This window comes from Sorex fumeus, unplaced genomic scaffold (genome assembly GCF_029834395.1).
Source record: "Sorex fumeus unplaced genomic scaffold, SorFum_2.1 ptg000072l, whole genome shotgun sequence".
In the NCBI taxonomy this organism is placed as follows: Eukaryota; Metazoa; Chordata; class Mammalia; order Eulipotyphla; family Soricidae; genus Sorex; species Sorex fumeus.
This window is the reverse complement of record NW_026606129.1, coordinates 10,010,568-10,036,603: the sequence shown is the minus strand read 5'-3', so window position 1 is coordinate 10,036,603 and position 26,036 is coordinate 10,010,568. Positions and strand designations below refer to the sequence as shown.

Genomic DNA, 26,036 nt, shown 5'->3' with positions numbered 1-26,036 from the left:
GTCTTGCAGTTAAGAGCTGTAATCTCTACATATATATATAACACTTTATCCCAAGTGAAAGTTTAACACAAAAAGGAAAGACAATTATGCATGACCATTTTTTGTTCATTTGTTAATTTTAGCCATTTTTGTTCATTAGTCCATTTAAGATACATAATTAGCACAGTGGTAGGGCATTTGCCTTGCACGCGGCTGGCCGGGCCAACCCGGGTTGGATTCCTCCGCCCCTCTCGGAGAGCCTGGCAAGCTACCGAGAGTATCTCGCCTGCACAGCAAAGCCTGGCAAGCTACCCATGACATATTGGATGTGCCAAACAGAGTAACAAGTCTCACAATGGAGACGTTACTGGGCCCGCTCGAGCAAATCCATGAACAATGAGAGGACAGTGTTACAGTGCATTTCTGTATCATAAATATCTCATATTTTTTGTTCTAAAATTATTCCCCTCAGATATTCAAAACACACTTTTAAAATATCTGACTTTAAAAAATGGGCATCCACATCTCTGGAGTCTGAGTCTTTGCAAACTGGATTTTGACAAGCCGTCATTCCTTCCAGCTAGACACATGTAGACCTCTGGCCAGAGGGACCCAACAATAGTCATAATATTTTATTTATATCTGCCATAACCTCAGAAAATAATTTGCAATGTCCTTGCAATTCAGTTGGCCTCTAACCAAACCTCCAAAAGTTCATATTAGAATGACCCCCACCCCCACCCCTGCGGGCAGAACTTCTCCTAGGAGGACACATATAAAGCATAGATAGGTGATAAGTAGTTCCCATGAACAGAAATAGGGCAAATGCTTGCTGTAGAAGTACATTTCTTTTGCTCATTCTGCTGCTAACAAGTTCTCAGAACGACCCAAAACGTCATGAAAACCTGACTGAGTGATAAGGATGGTCAAAGCCAAGCACAGGAGACCTTATAAAAAGTCAGATATCACTGAAAAGATATTTATTGCCAGCAATGAACGGTGTAAGAAGAAATAGCAAACATGCACAGACATTCCCAAGAGCTGGGAGGAGGTAGAGGAAGGATCGATCGTGAGTGATTTAGGGTAGTTTTTCTACTTTAAAACACATTTTCGTACTTTTCAATAGTACAAATGTCCCGAGAGAAATTAGGATCCAATGAGAAAAACCCAGTGGGCCAGAATTTCAAAGCAAAAGCAACTGTCCTAGTTCCCAATTTTACAAGGCTACCCTCTGCCACCCACTTCAAAACCTTGAGGGTTTAAAAGCCAACACTGTCCCTATCCTAATCCATAAGGCCCCGAGTTCATTCAGAGCAGCAGGGCTAGCTGGAGAGTTTATTTACACAGGGCAGGACTGAACTTTGCATGTGAGCACATACAGAAAATGATAAAGATCATTGTGTCCTATTAGTAATTTACAGAATTGTGATTTGCTCCACCCAGAACACCTATAATTGAATTCCTCAGCCATAAAATCATGGGACCAAACAAGTTCAGATATCTTTTATCTGCACCCCCTGTTTTTTTTTTCTCCCTTCCCATCAGTTAACATATTTCTTATGGTGCTTTTCTTCTTTTTATAGATTCATTTGTCTCGGTTATAAATTAACCCCACAAACCACTCTCCTAACCACTGCAGTCCTAGGCTTCCCGTGCAGTTTTTCTCTCCTTGCACAATTTATGACACGGGGCCAGTTAACTGCCAGTTGGTAAATGATGTCCATCTCTAGGTTGAAAAAAAGAATTCCTAAGGATACATGCCCTGGAGCTGAGATTCTCCTCATAGCTCAACACCCTGGCAAAGAAATGGAATGCAAGTGCTAAAGACTTCTGTTACTTTTTTCTGACTTTTTTTTTTAAGGGTGATAAAAGATACATTACACACATTTTTTTACTTTTTACCAGTTTTTCCATGCATGATGCTCTGACACTAAGTACATTAATTCACAATGGTGCCTGGCTATTATCCCATTCCAGAATTTTCTCATCTTCCCTAACTGGAACTCTGCTCCCAGTCAAACAGGAGGTCCAGCAACCCCCACCCCCACCCCCGCCCCCATCCTATCCCATCCTCTTCCCTCCCCCCAGTTCCTGATAACAACCACTCCACTTTCCATCTCTATGAACTGCTTTAGGTAAAACTGCTGTTTTCCCTTATTTACCAAAAGTGTGTGACCACCTGTTGTTTTACTAAATCGGTTGAACACACAAGAGAACTGCCAACCAACTTCAGGGAGCGATTCCTAATATTCAGTGTTTCCGTTTTCGGGCCCCAACACTTGAATTCAGACCAAACACTCATTTTTGGATGCCAAAGTCCACCCCTGACCCTTTCTTTGTCCTTCAAGAGCTTGGTCTTGGGATCTGAAATGATTTTCATTTCTCTAACGCTCAACTGATTTTCTCGGTCCACAATGCCTCTCTCGATTGATTTAAGCATCACGTTTCCCTTGGCATTGTTCGTGTTCACCGAATTACCAGACATTTTGCGTAGAGAAAAAAAAAACGATCCTCTCTCATTTTCAACATTCTAAGATGAGACTATTTACAGTGCAAATTCTTGTTCAGCTGTTGTCCTGGGTAATGCAGACTGGTGGGCCAAGAGACAACCAAAGTGATCAAGCACTGAAAAGTCAACTCAGACCCTGCTGCAAATGAACTAGAACCTTGCCAAAGAGGTGCTTTCTGCAGACACAGGGCCTTGTGAGTTGGTGGTGGTGGAGGTGGTGGTGGTGGTTGTTTTCTTCCCACTCACGTGCTTCCTGGGGGGTTGGAAGGAACTGCCCGGAAGTAGTGAGTGGAGCCCGAGCCAGTGGAGGTGGGAGGGAAGCATGCTAGCCAGGATAAAGAAACACAGTTTGGGAACAGCCCTGTTCCTTTCGGTTCTGGGGTTTGCAAACAAACACCAATTCATCCAACAGCAGTGGAAGTGGAGCGAGAAAGATCCCAGCCCTGACGTCTCGTTCTGACATAACCTGATGCATGCAGAAAAGTTGCAAAGATGGTAAGGAAAGTTCCATGTTCCCACTCACCAGGCGTCTGCTATAGTTCACATCATACAAATGGCGTGCAGGGACCAAATGCAGATAGTAATCCAACCCAACGATGCCAATGTCTTGATCTGAATTTCTCTAGTGGGTCCCCTTATGCCCTTTGCTGGTCCACCCCCAATGTTACTCTTGGCTCTGCACCACGAGTTATTTCTTGCCATGCTCAGGGGACCATATGAGATGCCAGGGGTTGAACCTGGTTTGGCCGTGTCCAAGGCAGATGCCCTCCCTGCTGTACGATCCCTCTGACCCCTTATGCCCTTTCTTGAGGCCAGGCTCCAAGCAAGGCCCTCAAGTGGCCTTCAGTCCCCTAAATCTCCTTCTTCCACTCTGTGGTCTTTCCAGTCTTAATGATTGTTTTAGTTTTGTGGCTCTTGAGCCATACCTGGTAATGTTCAGGGCCTACTCTTGGCTCAGTGCTCAGAGATCACTCCTGGCAGTGTTCAGGGGACTGTATGGGTGGCAGGGACTGACCCTGGTTCAGTTGTGTGCCAGGCAAGTGCCCTATCTGCTGTATGATCACCCCAGTCCCTTGATGTTCATTACTGGTAAACAACTTTATTGATACAACTATTGTGGACAACTGACCCCTTAAGCTCTGCATATAGACTGGTCCTTACTGGTCTTTTATGCTGCTGAAGACCAGTGATGTTAGGTTTGTCTAAAGTTGTCTCATGTTTCATATGAAATGGGGGGTATAATACCCAAGTCCTGACTGTGTCCTTCTCAGGAGACGTCCAGCACACTACATTCCCAAGCTCCATGGCCTGGGCCATGGCATTTCTCCTGGGCCCTCCACTGCCAAGTGAAGTGTTAGTCTCCTGGGAGAAGTCTATACTTGGGGAAGATGTTTGGAATTTATGTATATTCTGTTCCTCTTTTACCTGCGAATGCTAATATTCAGCAGAGTGTAGGGAAAACTCCTCCTTCCATTTATTCATTTCTCCAGTTCCTTATTTATATAAGCTTGGAATAATATAGCTGTCTATACATGTATATAAAAACACACAATATGCTTTTTATTGGGAGGAGTTAAATTCCAATACTATATTTATTTATTTATCTTTTTCAATTGCTCTGTTTGGGAGCCACACCCGGCTGTGCTCAGGGTTTACTCCTGGTTCTGCTCTCAGGGATCACTCCTGGCAAGGTTCCAGGAACCTATATTTGGTCCCAGGAATCAAACCCAGGTTGGTTGCATGCAAGGCAAATGCCTCACTTGCTGTACTATCACTCTGGCCCACTGTAATATTTTTATTGATTCAACTTTTTCAACTTTGGCTATTGGGAGCTGAAATAATTGGGACAACAAAATTGGAACTGGAGCGATAGTACAGTGGGGAGGGCACTTGCCTTGCATGTGGCCTACGCGGGTTCAATCCCCAGCACCCCCATATGGTCCCCCGAGCCCTGCCAGCAGTGATTCCTGGGCATAAAGGGAAAGTTAGACCTAGCACGATGGGTATGGCCCAAGAAAAGCCAAATAAAACCCTCAAACCCCAAGAACATGAAACAAAGAACTAGAGTATTAGACTAGACCCCCCCCCCCAATAAAATATATCTACATAAAAATTGAGGAGTGAAGCTGCTTTCCCTTTGGGGGTCAAGCTTTCCAATGGCAGGGCTTACAAGGAATCAGCAAGAGACTTTTCCATTTCGGTCCCAATTTCATTATATGTGTCATAGGAATCTGGCATCAGTTACTTGCAACGGAGGTTCATTTTTAAGAATCAGAGTTATTTCCCAACTGCAGGGACACTCTCCTATCTTTGTTTTGTCTTATACAAGTCTGATACAGAACACGCCTCCAAAGGACTGGTACGTTAGAATGAAGAAAATATCCTGATAGCCAAAATAAGAGCGCTCGGAGAATTTGGACAATAGAATACCGGGAGGAATTTGCAGGCTCTCAAAAAGAGAAGGGACTTCAAAATCAAACAGATTCAGAATGCTGGAGGCCACCTACCTTGATGGGGCGATTCTTAGGGAGAAAATGGTCTTCTTGCTACAACGTGCTTTACAGTTGTCTGCCTTCAAATCTGAAAGATTGAAGAGAGACAGAAAAATGAGTGACAAACAGACAGATAGACATACACACACACACACACACACACACACACACACATGTGCGCACATGTATGGTTCTTAGACAATTCAGGCCACTGAAAGGCACTACCACATGCTTCTCCATCGAATTTCATTCTGCCTTTTGCTTCCTTTGCATTCTGAGCTCGATGTCTGACCCGCTTTGTACCCAAGAGCCTTCTCCAGCCTCGCTGTGAGTCACGCAGGTGGAAGAGTGTTCCTGGGACACACGATTCGATTCACTTCCTCTACTTTCCTAGGGCTGTCGGTGGTCATGAGTCAAGGCCCCTTATCTCCTCCATCGGGATGTCAGATGAATAACGCCGCCCACATGATTGTACCGACCGAGATCTGAGGGATTAATGGCCTCCAGAGACAGACACGTGTGTAAACGCGTGCATGGCAGATGATCTGTGAGAGCCTGATTAATTCTAGATGGCACACGGCAAAGCTCTGTGTCCCGACCACGCAGAGGTGGCACAGACCCGAGAGCAGATGCAAATGAAGGTGTCTATTGTCTTAGGGTTCCTACCTGGGCTCTGGTGGAGGGCTGAGCCCTGTGGAAAGGCACCAGGACATTCCATGGTGACAAAGTAACACCTGCAGCTTACGGCTGGTGATCAGCTCTGTAGGAACCACAGCCTCCAGACTCCAGCGTGAGCCGCAAGTATCTGGAATCTCCACTTTTTTTTCATTCTGGAAACTTCCATTTGGAATCCAATTCTACTCTCCAACGCGCAGCAGAGATGCAGTGGATCATGAATTTGAAAGTTCTCCCCATTTTGTTATTTTCTAACACACAGGAATAGGTGGGAGTCCACATCCTGTTGCCTGATGATTTGGTTCTGAAGCGTCACTCGGCAATTCTCTTGCTGTCGTTGCCACACAACAAGGCAAAGGTAAGTTTTGTTTCCAGAATGGGACTCGTTCTACAGAGAGCATTCCTTCCTTTGGCAGTGACTGAGGGTCTCTCTCTCTCTCTCTCTCTCTCTCTCTCTCTCTCTCTTTGGCTCTCTGACTGTGTTTCAGTTATTTGCACAAACATTCTTATTGGTTAGGGAAAAAATATGGAAACGTATTTGTTCAGAACATACTCACCAAAACTGTTAATGATTTAAGAGAACAGCTTTACAATAGGAGATTACCACATTGACTTCCCCATCGCCACCACTCCGCCCCTCACATTAAAGTCTCGTAAAATGGACTCAAATGTATGAAAACCAAAGGAAGGAATATTAGGAAAGAAACTGTTTCCGATTTCCTTGACACCCATCCAATTTCCCTTTGAAATCTATAGGAATTCATGAAGAAACAGGAAGAGAGTAAAGATTTCTGGACACTGGTATCTACCTCTCACTCGTGGCCTAAGGCTTGGCTCCACAATGAGGAGACAGAATTCTAGAGCCTTCCCTAAAACTTCTCCCCCGCCCCCGCAATCTCCCACCAAGATTGTTCTGAACCCATTCAACAGGAATTTACCACATAAGGCACTTTTCAGATGCAAAATAAATGAGGAGGTGAAGAAAGGAACAGAATCCACCTGGGCATAGTCTAACCAAAGATGTCAGCCCGTGCATCCTCCGTTAGTGAGACACAGGTTGGTGTTTACTCAGTGGATTCCAAATCCTTCTACTCAGCCCCAACCCAGAGCCCTGGGCTGTGGACATTCTCAGACAGTCCCTGACAGAAGAACTTACCCCTAGACAGGGGTTGTTGCACCATTTTTTTTTTTTCTGAGAGGATTTTTGTCAGAACCTAAGTAGATGACAATGAAGACCAAAGGGCTATTTTTTCAAATGAATTTGTTTGAAAACCTCTAAGTGTAAAAGTTGACTTGAGAAATTCCATTCACAATGGAAGTGGAAGAAAAGTTATTCAAGAATCATTTCTCCAGAAAACGCTAAGCCGAGATAACTTGCAATTTTCAAGGCAGAGGTCAAGTTCTTGCCATACAAAATATTTCTTCGCAAAAAAAAAAAAGGCACAGTGACTCAATTTAATTTTCAAAAGGAGTTACTGATGATATTCAAACTCTCAAAGAACAAAGAGGAAAAAAACGAGTCTCACCCATTAGTGTTAATTTTTAAATTAGAAATAAAATGCTAAGAATGAACTAATTCAATAGCACACTAGTGTACACTGTAACGATCAAGGTAGATCTGGCCCAGAAAAACAAAGATTTCCATTAAGAATATCTATTACATAATATGCTACAAGCAGTGGGGGCAAAAACCTGAAAAGAAAAACAAGGAAATTCTCTCAAAACACACACACAAATCTAACTTAACAACATTCAACCTCTACACCTTTTAGTGTTTCTTTAGAAAACTACCTTTATCAAGACAGAAGAGGACACTTGCCTTGCATGTGGTCCACCAAGGTCAGCACCACCGATAGTCAGTCCCCCATGCCTGGCCAGGAATGATCCCTGAGTGCAGAGCCAGGAGCCCTGAGCACCGCTGGGTGTGGTCCCCAAACAAAAAACAAACAAATAGCAACAAAAAAAAAAAAAGGAGGAGGAGAAAGAAAAAGAAAACTAACTTTATGAAGAATAATATTTATCTCAAACTTAACGAACAATATCATCCTTTTGTCTTGTTTTGAAGCCATGCCTGGTGGTACTCAGGGCTTACTCCTGGCTCAGTGCTTAGGGATCCCTTCTAAGTGGTGCTCGGGAGACCATGTGGGGTGCCAGGCAAGCGCCCTACCTACTGTACTATCTCTCCAGCCCCCCCAACAACCAGTATCATCTCTATTGTGAAAAAACATCCTAGCACATCCCAACGTGTATTCCATAATAACTAGTTCCTTAAGCTTTTCATCAAAAACGTTTCTACTGTAAAATATGCCCCAGCCCCCTGCATTATCTCCCTAGCCCCCACAAATGTCAACATTTGGAACTAGTTTAAAGATATACGTACATCAACAACAATCTGTGTAACTAACGCAACGGTCCTCCAGCTTGTTTGAAGATCCCTGTCATTGCTTAGAGTGTCACTTCGCTTCCCCAACCAGTTCACTGTGGCTTTTGCCACCCACCTTTCCACTGAAGATGGCGCAAACACAGTGCACTGTGTCCTTCTAGGCTTTCATTCTGTTTCTCCGAAGCTCCTCGGTGTTTAACAACCATTTCTCCTTGCCTGGACAGATGCTCTGCCTATAGGGTGAGCCTCTCTCTGTGGGACACAGGCAGGAAGGGCTGGTGCAGCCACTCACAATTTCATACGGTTCAAGTTCCACCACTCCCCCCAAAGGAAGTGTTCCTGGGAATCCCTACCTGAACAGGAATGGCATAAAGTCACTCATCTGGAGGAAAAATCATATTTACAGATACCCAAATCATCTCCCAGATAACATAGGAAGACTTAAAATATGAAAATCAACTCGGAAAAGCAGGAAGGTAGGTTGAATTCACATTGTTCCCGGGGAAGGACATTTATGGGGACACTCATTGCTCCATGTTTGCTCCTCCAGCCCTCTCCCACCCCACATGGACAGCTGACCCCCACCGAGGTCAGACTCACGATGGGCCCTCTAAAAATGAAAATAAGCCATCTCCTAAGAGAAGCCGATTTACTTGGAGTTCACTGACTTGAGAAGCTAGTGGTTTGGTGGCAGAATTTACCTTGTCCCAAGTCCAAGTGCTTTCAAGTTGCTTCCTACTTACAAGACACAGATTTGCAGTGGACCAAGAAGAACTGAAAGCTTAGGTCTCATCCCGAGCTATTCCGAATACAGTTACACTTGTGTAGATCTAAGTGTTAAGGTTGGAATGGTGGTGGTGATAGGGGTGGTGGCGGTGGTGTGGGCGGGGTCTCGAGACATCATTCTCTGGCCCCTGAAATGCTGGGAAAGGCAGGTTATTTAACAAAGAGGAAAGCCAGGCTGGCTGGGGTACAGGTTGTGTGGGTTGGAAGGGTTTATCACCTGATGAGGGACTATTGTTACTTCTTTGTGCTTGTTTCTTCATCTGGAAAATAGAGATAAGAAGGGATCTCTTCTGTGGCTGTTGAAAGCATGAAATGAGACAGTGTTTGGTGCGGGTTTAGACTTTGACAGCGAACAACTGGTGGGGAGTAACTATTACCTGATTACTTCGCTTTGGTGCTTCAAATGACTCTGATAGTCCTTTAGAAAGAGCGTCCAGTGACATTTCGGCTAAGAGTGTCATTGATTGGTTTGCTTGACTGTTTGTGGGCCACACCTGGCAGAACTGAGGTTACTTCTGGCTTGGTGCTCACTGCTGACAGTGCTCAGAGAATGCTGAGGGTTGAACCGGGGCCTTGTGCATGCAAAGAATGTGCTCCAGTCACGTGAGCTATCTGCCCCGCCCCTGGCCACAAACTTAGGGATTATATTACAGTCTAGAACAAATGGAAAGAAAGCGTTTCCTAAACAGGAAATGAAAGGCATATCCCTCAAAGTCATTATAGCTATTTAAGATTAGGAAGTAGAATGCGACGATTTGAAATGACCTTTTTTTTTCTTTCTTTCTTTTCACTAATATGTGCTAGCAGTGTTTTCGACACTGGGGACAAAGAATGCACAGACAGATACTAAGATAGAATTACAAAGCAGATGTGGAGGGATCGTATGACTTGTTGACTGTTGGAGAAAAGGGAAGAATCATTTGCTTTTTGTTTTTTAAATTATGTTTTGGGCCACACCTAGAGATGCTCAGGGCTTATTCCTGGCTCTATGCTCAGGGGCTTGGGGGACCACATGGGGTGGTGGGGATCGAACCTGGGTTGGCCATGTGCAAGGCAAACTTTATCCCCTCTACAATCTCTCTGACCCTGTGTCAATGATTTTTGTGAAAACCAATCAAAACCTATCTGTTTGCAATCATCAACGGGTGATATATTGCTCTGGGAGAACAATATAAACATTTTGCTCACGTTCAACCCAGAATAAACTTATCCTTCATCGGTTGATCACTGTCACTGTCACTGTCCTCCCGCTGTTCATCGCTTTGCTCAAGCGGGCCCAGTAACATTGTGAGACTTGTTACTGTGTTTGGCATGTCGAATACGCCACAGGTAGCTTGCCAGGCTTTGCCATGCGGGTGAGATACTCTCCGTAGCTTGCCAGGCTCCCCGAGAGGGGCAGAGGAATTGAACTTGGGTTGGCCATGTCGGCGGCGTGCAAGGCAAACGCCCTACCCGCTGTGCTATTGCTCCAGCCCATCATCGGTTGATGAGTAGATAAAAATACATTTTATTTCTATACAAAAGTTAAGAACCTAAACAAGAAGAAGGATGCTGGGAATCAAGAAACAAAGAAGGAAAAAGAAGGGTGCCTTGAGGCAGAGAGAGAAGGAAAAAAGAGAATCTAGGAAACACAGGAAATGAAGAGATGGTGGGAAAGAGAAAGTAAATGAACACGAAGAGAGGAGTAGGGGAGGGAAGTAGAGGTGGGGGGGGGGGGGGAAAGGCAGGAAAAGAGAGACTCAGAAGTTCAGGGTTAGCAAGAAGAAATACTGCTGAAGGTTTAAATCGGGCCCTCGATGTGGATGTGAGCATCCAAAGCAATCACTCTTAGAGAAAGAACAAAAGTGCCTGCCATAGAGGCAGGTGATGGGTGGGTGATGTGGGGGTGTGGGAGGGAAACTGGGGACATTGGTGGTAGGGAAGTGTGCAGTGGTGGAGGGAACGAAGGGTGTTGGAACATATGATCGAAACCCAGTCATGAACAACTTGGAACTGAATCTCACTGTGATTCGATCCTAAAAAATTAAAAACAAACAAACACCCCAAGCAACTTGAATATTGCGCAGAAACAAAAAATCCATCACTATACCTGCCAAGGAGTTTTTCACATTTAAGTAATGAAACAGATATGTCACCTTAAGAAAACTACCTTCACTTTATTGGTAAAGGTACCTTTTCCCTGCCTCTCTACCTATTTTTTTTTCATTAAAATGTGGTGTTCACCATCACTCCACATTCACTGGACAATATTCCTGTATCGGTAAATCTTTCGGGGGTACCCGCCATAGGCAGAGGCATAATTCAAGGCCTGTGTTCAAGTTTCACACATATTTTAAGGAAAAATATAAATTACTGTAGTGACACACACGTGAAAGCGTCCTGTTTTGAGACCCTAAGCACAACAATGATCCCGAAGAAAACCAAGATGTAATTTCAGTTTAAAAAGTGCTAGAAGCTGCCACCACATAGAGTCAGGCTATCCCTGTCTCCCAGGCAACTAATCAGCCAAGTGGACAAGCAAGAAGTGAGTCAGATGGGTTCAAGAAGAAAAGTGAAACGCCCGCATCCGGCAGGATCTGGAGACATTCCCCCAGCAGGGATCACGCCTGGTCTTGTGCGGCAGGAGCGGATGAAGGAAGGAGAATGGCCAGGCCCACTCTGCACTGACCACGTAGCAGGAACATGATCAGCTGGGGGCAGACATCACGGGGCAGAGGCTCTTCCGGCAAACAGAAAGATGGGAGAGAATCGGACGCCAGCCACTCCCTGTCCCCACAGGTTTCAAAATAAAATTTGCACACCAATAGAGGGCACCAAGCTGACCTGGGTGGGTGGGGAATGGCCAGAAAGGGGGCCCTGACTGTGCCGCCACTGCATGACTCCTGAGTCGATGGTTAATGCGCAGGAAGGTCTCTAAGGACCAAGCACATGGCTTGTGGGCCCCCAAACAACGCCCGTGGAGGGCAAGGACCTGTCAGTCTTTTGTGTTTGTTTGGGGGCCACCCCTGGTGGTGCGCAGGGATCAACCTGGCAGGCCTGGGGGTGCGGTCTGTGGGGCTGGGTATAAAACCCCAGTTGGCCAGGTGCCAGGTCAAAGCGCCTCAACCCACTGCCTCATCTCTCCTGTCCTGCCATCGCGCTCATCCAGGCCTTGGCACCACGCCTGGCACATGTCAAGAGAACGAGGACACGGTCAGGCTGTCTTCCGAGATGTGGACACTCAGACTCATGACCATCTGCCGGGGGAGTTGGGAGCAAATTCTGGGGGGCTGGCCCCTCTCTCTCCAGCCCACGGTGGAAACTTTTCCCCGTGTTGGGGGTCTAGTCACATCCCAGAGGCTGCTTCTCTGGTGCTGGAGTAGCTCCTGCTGGCAACACTGCCCGCATGGTCCTCAGGCCCAGTATGGGCACATCCCTGCCCAACTCCTCTCAGGAGGAGCCACCTGAGCTCTTCCATCATGTTGCCATTCCATTTGGGGCTGGGGGTCACAGTCAGCATTATTCAGGGGCAACCCCCGGTGCTGTGCTTGGAGGTCATTCCCTGGAGCATTGGGGGTCGGAGCTGAGAAGCTAATCAAGTCTGAGCTCGGCCCACCGAGTTATCTCTCTGGCCCACGTCCCTGCCTCTCTTCAGGCCACACCACATTCACCCACTGTCCTCTTGTGGACAGGTTGACCTGAGCCTGGGGAGATGCTTTGGAGGCTAGAGACCCCCCCTCCCCCACCCTACCAGGAGCGACCCCCAAGCCCTGAGCCTGGACTAGCCTCCCTCACACACGGGGTGTGGCCCCCACCCCCCAAATCAACCCAACAAATGAAAACACAAATGGGCCGGTCTCTGCAGAGTCCCCGCCCCTTCCAGGAGAACCCACTATTCCAGACTCTGTTTCCTTAACACTGGAAATTCCCTCAGCTCTTTTTTTTTTTTTTGAGAGCAAATTCACAGAACCTAGAATGAACTATTTAAAAGTGTCCAAGTATGTGGCGTCGCCTCTGTTCTTAAAGCTGTGCAGCCATCACCTCTCTCTGCTTCCAAAACATTTTAATCACCTCAAAAGGAAATCCTGTACCCATTAAGGAGTCCCTCCCCTTTCCCCCGTCCCCCAGGCCCTGGTAGCCACTAATCTGCATTGTATCTATGGGTTTGAATGTTCTGGAGAACTCACAGGCGTGGGATCATAGTCTGAATCCCTTCTTCGGTGCCTTTTCTTTATATTTTTTAAAGAACGGTGTCCCCCCCACCCCCCACCATCAGGGACAGTGTCCCCTCCCCCGCCCACAAGGTGACTGTCTATCTCTGAAGTTCAAATTCAGTCCCTCCCTGCCTCCCTCCCTCCCCCCTACACACACACACACACACACACACACACACACACACACACACACAGATAATGCAGTTCCTGGGCACTGCCTCCGCACCACACCCACCTCCTCATCTTGGGCACTTGGTGGCATTTGTCTTCTGCCCTGCTGACTTACCTACACACCGTGACCAGGGGACCCCCTCCTCGGCTCCAGCATGCAGGAGGGAGATCGACGTGCAGCTGTCCGGACCTTGGTGCGTCTGCGCTAGAACCCAGCGGGACATGTGCACAATGCATTGGGCCCCACCATGAGCACATGCACGAATAATAGTAAGAACAATGAGAATTCCAGGAAATCCCAGCCTGGCCAATCCAGGAGCAGAGCTTCAAGCCGCTCTCTGCACGGACTCTCCCTCCCAGCCGCCCTCTGCTAACTCTCTGCAGGGTGTCTCGTCCACCCGAGGGCGCTTCCCCAGGTAGACAACAGGTGTGGTTCCGGAATGGCAGGGAGCAGGGAGTGTCCATGAGTTCTAAGCCAGTTGCGACTGGCCTCCTACCTTCGTCCTTCATCCACAGATGAAGAGAGAGCGCCAGTTCCTTGGCCTGGCTTTTCTGTGGAAATCGATTTCTTTGTCTGGTATTTGGATGCTCAGGGATAATAATAAGTTGCTCAGAAAAGCAGGGCTGCCTCATTAGCCGTTAAGTAACTGTGATGATAATACTTGTGATTCATGGAAGAAAGAGCTGAGTAATTAGATTGCTTTCTTAGATGATAAACAAATGAACAGGCCAAAGCGATAGTGGTTAGTTTTTTTTTTTTAAATGGTTTTATGACGCGGTGTGTTTTAAGGGTATGGCCTCCTACACCCACATTTGTAGAAAGTTTGACGGGGAGCCAGTTTCATTTCCTGCAGGAGGAGGAGCGAATGCCTCTACACAACCTTCTGTCCACCCTTCTGCATGCCGCTCCAGTCGTAGGACCAAACAGAATTTCTTTCAGTCGCCCCTAGATCCCTCTGAACAAGAATGTCAAACGGGGCTCTGGCCCTTAGGCCTTTAAAAACCTGTTCTTCTGACCAGAGCAACTCCAAGGGCTAAGACAGAAAGCAAAAGTCTATAATTAACATTTTTCCCCTTTCATATCTTATTTGGGCTGCGTTAGAAGGGCAAAAATGGACTCATGCCCTGTATCCTAAAACACGCTGCCGAAAATAGAGGGGTACGTTTTCAAATGCACTGGAGGGAATTGCCCTAAAGGAAGTGGGAGAAGGATGCTGAAAAAACAAATACGCCTGGGCTCAATGTCCTCACTTTAAGATGCGACCAGCCCTGCACACCCCAAGCCAGTGGAATTTTTTGTGTTTGTTTTAGAGTCACACCCGGCGATGCTCAGAGCTTACTCCTGGCTCTGTGCTCAGGGGTCCTTCATGACCAGGCTCCAGGGACCATACTGAGTGCTGGGGATCGAACCCAGGTCAGCTGTGTGCAAGGCAAGCGCCCCACCTGCTGTACTGTTATCGCTCTGCCCCCAGAAAACTTGTAAGAGACCCCGCTGTGCTTTGTGAGGAGAAAAGGTTCCATGGACCAAATGCCAGAGTCAGGCCAGTAAGTGGTCTGGAGTGGCGGCCGAGCTGGGGACATTTTCCCGCTTCTATGCAGTCCAGAGTCCCTCTGCCTGGGACTGCCCTCAGCCTCACTGTGAGCATTTCGGTCTGAAAGCGTCAGATGCAAGACCCTGGGTGGGGGTGGAGGGGTGGGTGGGGGGCGCTATTCTGTTGCCCATAAAAGGCTCCCGAGGGGAAAAGAGCACAAGGCCACACCTGGCATGTTCCTGGCATTGGTAGAAATGACTAACCAGGTAAAATTTGCAAATTTAGTGAGTTTGGGGGTGGGGTGGTCGATTGCTTGGGGTTTGTACTTTGTGCTGCTCTAGGCAATCAAGCATTCCCTCTCACCTCCTGTAAATGTCCCTGGGATTTGTATTTCTTATTGCTCCCTTCCTCCTTTCTGAGTTGTTAAAATCTGTTTCGAAGTGAAGACTGTGAGCTTTCTAAAAGTATCCTCATTAATCTAGAAACAGAACTAAAACGGCAGATCGGCCATTTGTTTAGGAATACAGAAACTGGAAATAGCTAAAATGAAGAATTTGTCCCAACATCATTTTTGCCTGAGATACAGCCTGGGTGTCCTTTTATTCAAATAATATATTGCAAATATATTTTTGTGATAACTGTATATTTAACAAATATATTTTGGAAAACTTCTTAACCGGACTTCATAGAGAAAAGTAGCTAATTTTATATTCCAGAGGGGAAAAGCTGTTAAAAGAAAACATATATATATATACATATATATATATATTCCCAGTGAACTTTGTTTTATGTTTTTGTTATGTACCAATAAGTTTTAAAAGGCTATTAACTAAATTCCCTTGGATTGTTAACTTAAATATATGCACTGTGAACACACCATAAAACAACCAGCAAAGTGAGTAATTGCCTTGTCATATGGGTTTCGAAGAACAGTAGGACCTTACTGGCTGAGAGCCTTTCTACCTCTTTTGTTCATGATTTTATTACAAGGGGGGGAAAGTAGCAAAATAAATATACATAGAACAAAACCACGTGATAGAAAATCTAGGCAAAATTTACATATTTGTTAACTGTGGCGGGTGGGGCTCCCCCCGCAGTGCTCGGGGACAGGGCCACGCTGGAGCCAGCTGTGGACGCTCATGTCCAGCCAGGGTTCCTGTTGCCAGGGTCGCACCCAGCAGCGCTCAAGGCTGGGGGCAGCAGCCCGGACAGCACTCACACTGTGCATGCGCTCCAGCCCTCTGCCCCATCCCCCCCGCCCACCAGGAAACCAGTCAGGACACCTCCCCCCACCCCAAGCTCTAGGTGGCCACATCACCTCGACCAGACCCGCCTCTCCATACCCCCATCTCTCCCCAAGATGTTCTTGTAAATCTAGATGGCACAGGGGCTGGAGAAATAGCAGGTAGGACAATTGCCTTGCACCTGGCTGACCTGGGTTCAAGCCCTGGCACCCCAAATGGTCACCCCCAACCACCACTAGGAGCGGTCCCTGAGCACAGAGCCAGGAGTAAGCCCTGAGCATGGCTGGCTGTGGCCCCAAACTAAGCAAGAAAATCTAGATGCAATAACCGTAAACTCCAAGCAGGGCGATGTGTGTCGTACCCATGGTTCTGTCCTTCCGTATCTTAAAAACGGCACCGATAAAGTTTAGTTTATTAAATTGACTTAAGACTTCCTAAAAAGAAGTTATGTTCCCCAATCCATTGGGTATTTGAGGTCTCACCCGTTCAGTTTTAGGCACAAATTCTCAGAGTTAAAACTGAATTCTGTTAGCTACCATCTGCCCCAAACTCTACAAAGAATTAAGTCACCAGAAACTGGAAAGGAAAGAGGGAGGGTGATGTAGCCTCATGGAGATGCCGCATCTGTGAGAACAGAGCCACGAAGGCTCCAAACCTTGTTTTCATGTAGGCTAAAGTGGTACACTGCAGAGTTTGGGCGGATGCCAGGGTCTCTCGAGAAGTCCCAGAGAAGGTGACAAGAGAAACCTAACTTTGCAATCTGGGTTAAAGGCGCAAGCACTTAATTATCGTTTTGGGATTTCTAGAACAATGCACTAGGAAAAAAAGTATATTCAATTCGAAAGCTATTGCTCTGTGTGTGTGTGTGTGTGTGTGTGTGTGTGTGTGTGTGTGTCCGTGCATGTGCCAATCTGCCTTTTGCAGTGTTCACCCAGTGGTCTGCCTTAGATCCTCACTTTTACATTTTTTCCCTTTTTCAGCGGGTGTCACAAGCTTCCTGAGATCTCACTGGAACAACCCCTTTCAGAACCTTTATCCGCCTGAAGGTCACAGATTCTAGAAACCCTAAGACTCTCTCCTGCAGGGACTTAATTGTGGAAATATAAGCCCCAAGAGACACACCTGCTTTCAGAGAAAAAGAATGGAAATAGGATGGTCTTAAAAGAAATGAAACCTCTGGACACTGTTTTGTAAACAGAGTTTGCCAGGACATGCTAGCGGCCTCTAAGGGGCCCAGGGAAAAGAGCAAGATCACGCCGAGAAGGCCCAGCCGTGAGGCAGACTGGCTGGAACTGTCCCCTCGCTCTGCAGACACTGCTCTGGTCAAGGGACCAGGAACCCGGTGCGTGAGTAAAACTGAACACAGCGGGAAAGCACCGTCACGGGCCCCATTATCAGCGCCAGCAGTTTTTAAAAATAATCCAGCCAGAGGTTCTTCACGTGGAACCACCCCCTTTGCCTTGATCGCTGGGCACTGACCAGGGTCAGTGAGATCCCTCAGCCCCACTCCAAATGTGCTTCGGATTTTACAGTAATTTTCCATAAGCCTGGGACTGAGCTTTGGAAAAGAGAGAAGAATATAAAACCAGCATCTCCCCCGTTCCCGAGGACCGTCACCAAGTCCAGACGTAGCTGTTTACAGAAAGTTGCACTCAACCAGGCTCTTACCTCGAGGGCTACTCATTTATTTCGTTCAGTGCTTTCCGGAGTCGCCAGCACTCTGCCCGCTTGTGTAATATCCCACCCCATGTTTGCATGGCCCCTCACTCAGCCCTACCCTCGAGGTGAATACGGGAGTTCCCCAAACAATGGTTTTAGGGAAATCTCCGTATAGAAAGCTTTTCTGTCTCTTTGGAAAGAGGCCCAGAAGTCAAGCCATAGCATCCAAGTGTGTAATATATTGCCCCATTGCTTTCTAAGCAGTTTGCATGAAATCGTGGTGACATCAGAGAGAACCCACAGTTCCTCCTTCGACTGCCGCTTCATAGAGTGTTAGCATGTAAAAAAGAAAGAGAACAAAACTCGCCTTGACAGTCTTCGGGAAGGGTATGTTTCCTTACTAGCCTCCCTCTGGAATCAAGGTAGGTATATCCGTCACCTCTACGTTGGCTTCCTGGGAGCTTCTGGGGCCAGATTGTCCTCAGGGATCTTACAAAATCGGCCTTTGAAGCTGTAATCCTTAAACTTGGAGCCTCGGATTCCTAGCGGCCATTCTAACGTAAGAGCGGGTGACGCGAAGTCAGCATAGCCAGCTGGCTTTTCTGGACAAACGCTTATTGACAACACCCCGAGCTTCTCTCGGCGCTGCAATACCAAGTCAGTACGGCAAGTTTCGAGGATACCCCCCAGTCTCCCAATGGGCAGAATCTGTCACGGGACTTGAACGACAGGAATAAAAACAACCCAAACTCCAACACCACCTCGAGCTCTGGGGATTGCACCAGAAGCATCATCTTCTCCTGCAACACTTGTTACAGGGACAATTTCCTGGGACCCGGCTTCAGAGGGTCTGGGTGGGGCCTGAGAACCTGCATTTCTACCAGGCGCCCAGTATTGCTGATGCGCTGGCCCAAGGGCCACAATTTGAACATCACTATCTGAGGCCGTTTCTTGATACTTTCGAAAACATGTCTCAAAGGCCTGCTACCATACCGCCTGGTGGAGGAAGAAAAATGAATCTAGGCCACTCTCTGCTTCCAGAAGCTGATCTATGTTTTTTGAGACTCCATACTGCTCTCTCCTAAAAGCACAACCGATCTGACCCCTGCAAATCAAGTTTTAAAAGATCTACAGGTTCCAATTAAAGCCAAGAGGTTGCTAATTTGTTCCAAATGCTTTTGGAAAACATCCAGAACTCCTGCATTGGCAAATGCGTGGGTTTGCACTCTTCACTCTTTCTGGGTTTTACTGACATGTGCCAATCATTTGTGACAGTCCCGTGTGTGTGTGTGTGTGTGTGTGTGTGTGTGTGTGAGAGAGAGAGAGAAATCACAGGTGTGCTCTTTCATAAGCTTTCTCCCCTCTGCCAAACAAAAATAAAAATTCAGAAGTCCTCTTCCACGGACAATCAAAACCTGGTTTGCAAGTTAATCCTCGGTGGGCAGAAAAGACCACCGCAAACTGGTCTGCAAGGAAGACTTGCAGATTTCGTGCTTTTCGATTCAGATTTTCAGCAAGGGAAAGGAAATGGCGGTGAGCCGGGTGCCTGTCATTTGTAGGCGGTGGCGGCAGCGGGGCCTATCAGCTGATTCACAGAATCAATAAACTCGCTTGTAAGGTGGTACTAAGTTTCTCTTTCCAACAAGATGCTTTGGCTTGTCACGATTTTCAGTAAAAGATAAAAGGGAAAAAATTAAGCATGCATGAAATGTGCAGCTCTGTGGATCTGTCAAATAATTCAACATTATTTACACTTATTTGGCATATTTTGCTCTTACTGCGACAGGCTCGTTCTTCTGTTCCTTTGGAAGTCGGGGAGAACTGGGTTGAGGGAGAGCTGCGGGGACTTGGCAGAGAGTAGCCCGAGGTTCCAGTCCTGCATGGTCCCTCACACATTGCCAGCAGGGGACCCTTTCCCCCTCCCAACACAGATGGGGAGGCACCCTAGGGCACCACTGGAAGTGGCCTCAAAACCAAACCAAACAAAATCCCAAAAATGTCTCAAAAAATGAACTCACGAAGTGCACAGATAATTTCACAACCATCACAGTAGAAATAAATATTCAGATGTTTAAGGACATTAACTCATGAACCTTAACTGGACACCATTTCTTCTGTGACTGTCCATAAATCAGAAAGGGGAATAAAGAAAACAACTTGTGTTTCTTGGGGGACAGAAGCCGAGGGGTATCAATTCAAGCAAGAACACACACATACACACACACACACTCACACACACACACACCCATGTTGCGCCAGAAGAGAGACGGAGGCACGTCGGGGAGAACGGGCTTTTCTTAGCCCCGTGGCTTCCAAGGGTGAATTTGCAGGGAGACGGGTTTGAGCAGAAAAGGGGCCTAGAGTCCCTGTGGGTCTGATCTTCCTCCTCCTCCCTGCCTCGCAGACTCCCAGGGCTCTTTCTGTCCCTTCGTGGACTTGTTTGCAGGTGGCAAGACAGCGGGGACTCGCTGGTGGAGTCCGCTGCCACACAGGCACCCAAGGGGAGGCCTCCAGGCAGGCGGGGTGGGGTCAGGGTTCCTGCCAGCACCTCCTCAGGGAGTCCTTGGCTGCTGCCGGCCCCCACAGCCCCTCGCTTGGCCTTTCCAAGCCCAGAGTCATTTCAAAAACACAGGAGGCCAGTGGACATTTGAGAATCTCGCAGGAGCAGAGAAAAGGCTGCCGGCCCTGTACTTCTGGCCGGGGCACTCTTTTCTCCCACTTGGGTCTTTCCTGATTCCTCTCCCGCCCTCACCCTTATCTTCTCCTTCTCTGTGGGGATCTGCGGAGGTGCCTCACTGCAGTTTGATGCTACTCAGAACTGCCCACGAGGTCCACCTCCAGGCCTCCCGAAGGCGTCCACCAGAGAAGCCAAGTTTTGCTTTGCAGAGGCCGAGGAAAGGAGAGGAGACTGGCTTTCTAAAGTCACCGGCACGAATGAAAAGGCAGACGCTCCTGATCAGAAGCAGAAGAAAAGGCTTTGAGCCACGGGGGTCAGGGCAGCGGGGAGGGTGCTGGCCTTTCCTGGCTGAGATAGGCAGGGCGGGTGACTGGGGAGAGAGGGACCCTGAGGCTGCTCCCCTCCAGGCCCCAATCCCTGGCTTCCTCATGCCGATCCTGACCTTGACCTCTAGTTTGGACTCTGCAGTGCCGTATTACAGACCCAGAGCCTGGCTCCGCAACCAACCCCGAACCCTCTCACACAGAAGCTGTCAGACACTGGTTTGAAGGATGCTTTCCCACGAGCCCCCGACTACTAGAAAATGGGTCACTTACTAGGCAACATTGATTTTTCAAGCCACTGAAAGACTTAGATTTCCACCCATGGGCCACACCCAATGGTGTTCAGGGCTTACTCCTGGCCCTGCCACCAGGGATCACTCCTGGCAGGCTGTGGGGGAAAACCGGGTGCTGGGGATTAAACTCAGACCGGCTGCGTGCAGACGCACTCTCTGGCCCCTACTGAAAGGCTTTTTATGCTTGGTTACAAGAGCTTGTAACTTTTTATACAAGCACAATCTTTTATACAAGATTATTCACTCTTTCAGGCAGTGAAAATTGTTGTTTCTTAATCTCTAGGCCTCATTATAAAATGAATGTACTTCTGGAAAACACACCTTAGAATCTACAGGGTACACCCTAAAATATGTTAAGAAAACTTTTATCCCCCAAAGTCCACTCTGCACTTTCTCAACGCCTTAGACAAATGAAATTGAGTCGAAAGCTTCCACAGCGCACACAAGAGAATTCAAAAAGTAGTATCAATAAATAGAAATAATGGTTAGGCTGAATTTGTCAGAAGCTATCAGGAATAGAAAATAGACATACATGTTTACTTGAAATGAAATATTTTCAGAAACGTTTTCTAACTGTATCACACCACCCGGTATTAGCTCGAGTTCATTCTTAATCCTCTCAATGTAGAGACCCATGCAAGTTCTTTAACATAACAGCTCAGTGAAATTTAGTTGTGCCATGGAGTTGGAGAGATTTTATAGCAGACAGGGTGCTTGCTTTGCAAGCGGCCGACCTGGGTTTGGTCCCCCAAGTCCCACAAAGAGTGAGTGAGTTCTGAACACAGAAGCAGGAGTAAGCCAGAGAAGTTCTGGATGTGGTTCAAAAACCAACCAAACTAACTGAAGTGTATCTTGATCACGGGAGATACTCGTGTATATATTATTTAAACTATACCAGTTTGCGAGAGCCTTCAAATTGTACCAGAAGAGCATAGAACAGTAACCACAATACTTCCCCCAACAGATGAGGAAATGGAGAATTAGAAAGGGGAAATGATTTGCTCACCCGGCAAATTGAAGTAGTTCAAAATGTAAATATTCATATTCTGAGTTACATAGTAATATAACATGCTCAATATGAATGTACATCAAAGAAACCATTACAAAAATAGTAACCTATTTTTAAAAAAATCACTTAAGTACATGCAGTCATCAGTCATCACAGTTGCAAGTTGCCCCCAATAAAGGCCTGATATATCTGAGTCAATTTCCTTCTAAAGTATTACTTAAATCAAATATAGGAAATGCCATTTTTACTAAATAAATTTTAAGAGATCCCATGTAACCTCTCCAAGTCTACCCACATCTGTTTTGTGACAAAATACAAAGAATAAGAACCTCCAAGAAGATTTCAAATCATCTCCCTGTTAACATTTTCCCATAAACAGTCGGAAAAATGACTGCAGCAGGACGGGGTGCCGAGTCCACTCAGCCTGCGAGGGGCGGCTTTGCAGTCAGTTTTGTCCAAAGAGCTTTTATAAGCATTTAAATCACAGAACTTTTTGTTGCTTTTAGGCCTTAATAGGGAAAAAGGAACAGTGGGGCAGGTAACAATCCTTAGGTGGAGGGAAATTGCTCTCCACTAGGAAAAATGAGAAATTCAGTTTGGAAGGGTTTTTTTGGGGGGAGGGGGGTGCAGTTTTCACATATGTTGATACTAGTAGACTTGTAGGACTTACACCAAGATTTCATGTTTACTGATTTTCCCCTCACCATCCGCCCCCCCCCCAAAAAAAAGAAAGCACAACTGATATTAGAGGAATCCTATGAGAACAAAGACTGTTTCTGGGACATACACACTTTCTACATATATGCAGTTTCCAGGTTCAAGTGACAATGGATTCAGCAGAACAGTCAATGCAGAGTGACTACATTTTCTGTCCTCTCCTTGGAGCCAGATCTTAGGTATAAAAGAAGGGAATGTTTGGGCAGGACACAGAATGCTTGTATGGTATTTTAACCGGTCCTCGCCACTTCATGGAAGGGCCCTGTGATCACCAACTGCTTGACGTTTTGATAACGAGACATGAAACATGTTATGGCTACTTGTGTGTGTTTTCACGAGCGGCCTTTCATACGCAGAACTGCCATGATCAAGTGAAGGTAGCAAACAACCTCATTTTCAGATCAATACGGAAGAGAAAAAAGTATTGGTTATAGTCATATAATTTATTAATTAGTAGCAATTAGCCATGACCAAGTAGTGTGCTGCTAATTCATATTTCTAAAGTTACACTCTTTCTTCTGCATGTAAATGTGATAGAAAATTTGAAATTGATCCCTCTCAGAAAAGGAAATGGATCATCCAAAATATAGTTCTGAAATATACAAAGAAATGAACATTAAGGAAAACAGTGCCTTCAAGGCCCAGAGTGTACTTAGTTGTTAAAAATACCAATGGCAAAACTGGCTACCAAGTCCTCTCAATTTAATAGGGATATGATGCTGGTGGGCATTTTAGTTTTAATTTCAAAAAGAAATTATATGGAGTTTAAAAGAATGGTCAAACAAGATGCACCCCCCACCCATTTCAGCCTGGAATTCTCCAAAACTTTCTACACCTCACCGATGCTAAGATTTAGTAGTTACCTAAAAAGGTACAAAAAGTCAAAAAGAGTCTTGCTTAAAAATGGAATCACTAGGTCTTTTTTATCTTTCATCTCCAATGCAAAAGACTGTGCTAGTTGCTAGCTTTATTTCAAGATCTTTTCATAGAAGATAGTGTTACCAGCAAGTGAGCAGCAAATATATAACTTGAGAGAAAAAATTGTATGGAGTGCATGTAAGACAAAAAAAAAAAGGTGATTTTGGCATTAGTTTAAAATTTTTTTCTTTTTAGTTTAGAGAATAGAACAGTTCTGTATTGACCTCGGAGCGAATCTAACTCAAACCAGACGTTCTGTTGGGCTTGGGAAAGGCTGCGAGCGCTAACTGGTAGCATCTCGGGGTGTTTTCTGCAAAACCTGCAAGGCAGTGGAAGGTATTTCCGAGAGAAGCCCCGTGGATGTCAGTATGTACCCGGAGAATCAGGCTGGTTCTGCTTTCTGTCGGCAAGGCAATCGATCACTGAACCACAGACAGCAAGACTGCCCCCCAACAGCTGGGCAGCGTCAGCAAGCCAGCCGGGCCTTTAAAGAGAAAGTTCATCATCATTCTCCCCACAAGTGGTGGCAGTTAGCTCAGAGGATGGTCACAAATCAGGCCACCTGGGGACGTGGATGCAGAACGCACAAGCGCGGGCCCTGCTGCGGTTTCCTCATGAGCCTTTTATTATCATTCGCGTTATCATTATTATTCAATGACATGTTCGCCCCAGAGAGAAAAAGCGAACTTCTTCCATCTCAGCCTCTCTTTGGACTTTATTTCTCCTAAAATAATTGACGCCCTTTTTCCCCATCTGTTTAATCCGTAGACCCAAGAGAAGGAAGGCGGTTCATACACGGGGCACCCACATCCAAAAAAAAAAAAAAAAATCATGCAAGAATCACATCATCACGGTCAACCTCAGAAAGTTTGGGATAGTTGGGGGGGTGGGGGGGGACCCGTGCCGCAGACACGGTTCGACCCAAAGGCGATCGAGCAGCGCGCGCCCACTCACCTGGGCGATGGGCGTGGAGAGGAGGTGAGCGCAGTCTGGGCCGGCCCGCGGAGGTGAAGGCCCCCTAGTCACCTAACCGCTGACCTTATATAAAAGCCGCGGCGAGGTTACTCCCAGTTTCTGCCTCCTTACCTTAGGCTCCTCCCCAAAGACAAAGGGGAAAGAAAAAAAAAAGTCGCCAACTCCACACCCACCTCGAGCCGGCCACCTCGGGGGCCCCGCGCAGCGCCGCCCTCCAGCCCGCCCGGCCGCCGCGCCGCCGACCCCCGCGCGCCCCGTCCCCCCGCGCGCGCTGCGGGGACCCTCCCGGCCCGGGCGCCCCGGGGTGCTGCAGGCGCGCGCGCGCGCGCGGTACGGGGTGGGGGTCGGGGATCCCCTGGTTCCCCTGGAGCGGACCGCGGCGCCCCCGGGCTGCGCGCTTTGCTGGGGAGACCCGCAGACCCTCCTCCGACGTGACTCCCGAGACACTGGGGAGGGACGGGCGTCCCGGGCGCCGCAGCCCGTCCTTGGGGGCGCGTGTCGCGGGACCCCGGCCCGGTCCCCGCGCGCACGCCCGACCCTCCCGGCCCCGCCGCCCCCGGTCCGACGCTGACCTGCGGCCTCGCCGTCCCCGGGCCCCGCAGCGCCCACTCGGTGCCCGGCCGCCGCCGCTGGGACGCGGCCCACGGAGGGCGCGCTCGCCCTTTGCACCCGCGCCGGGCGCAGCCGCTCAGCCGAGCCGAGGACTTTGCCTCTGGGTTTCCGAGCGATGCGCATCACCCGGCTGCCCCCCGCCGCGCCGAGGGTCCCCACGCTCGCAGCCGGGCGGCCGATCCCCGCGCGCGGGGGTCGAGCTGTGCCACCGCGGAGACGTTTCTGAAACGCACGGACCGGCCGGCGCGCTGGAGCTCTGGGGCTGTGTTTCTGACACTCAGGGACCCGGATCTCGGCGTTGCGGGGTGCGGGTGGGACCGGAGGTGTATGGGGCGGGGGAGGGGCTCAGGTGTTCAGGTCTGATAAGCAGCTCGGGGTCTGCGCCGCGGGGTGCGCGGGGAGCACTGTGAGAGATGCCTTCCTGCTGCCCTGAGCACCACCACCAGCCTAAAGAAAGGGGTTGGTGGAGGCCTGACCTTCTCCTACACCCCATCTTCTCTGCGAGCATCCTTGGCCAGGCTACCCCCACCACCTCCCCCCACCCTCCCTTCCTCCCTCCCTCCAAATCATCCTCGACTTTCCCAGAACACTTAGTTCTTAGCTGCGGGAAGCTTTAGTTCCTTTTCCTCTGGCTCAGGATCCTCATTTAGAGCTGGGCGAAGCCCACCCGCGACGATGGGTGAAAAGCTGCAGTTCAGGCACCCAGACCTTTGCCATCTCAGAGAGGTGCCACATGCTTATTTCATTATGACTGCTACCGGGGGTTAGGGCCCACATCCGCCCTGTGCCCAGGGATCGAGGCCGTGGTGCTCGGTTGACACCCAGGTCTCTGCCTGCCAGTGCCCAGCCATCGGGCTATTATTCCCGCCCTGCTTTTGTTTTTAATAAC

General features: G+C 47.8%; 1 protein-coding gene across 1 annotated transcript in view; it reads right to left on the bottom strand.

The window, feature by feature from the left end:
• PPARG (peroxisome proliferator activated receptor gamma) overlaps positions 1–5,070 on the bottom strand; it is a 119,664-nt gene extending 114,594 nt beyond the window's left edge. Inside the window, exon 1 of the mRNA XM_056129503.1 lies at positions 4,996–5,070. The gene's annotated coding sequence lies outside the window, so the exon portion shown is untranslated. The remainder of the gene's footprint in view (positions 1–4,995) is intronic.
• Positions 5,071–26,036: the final 20,966 nt, after the last annotated feature.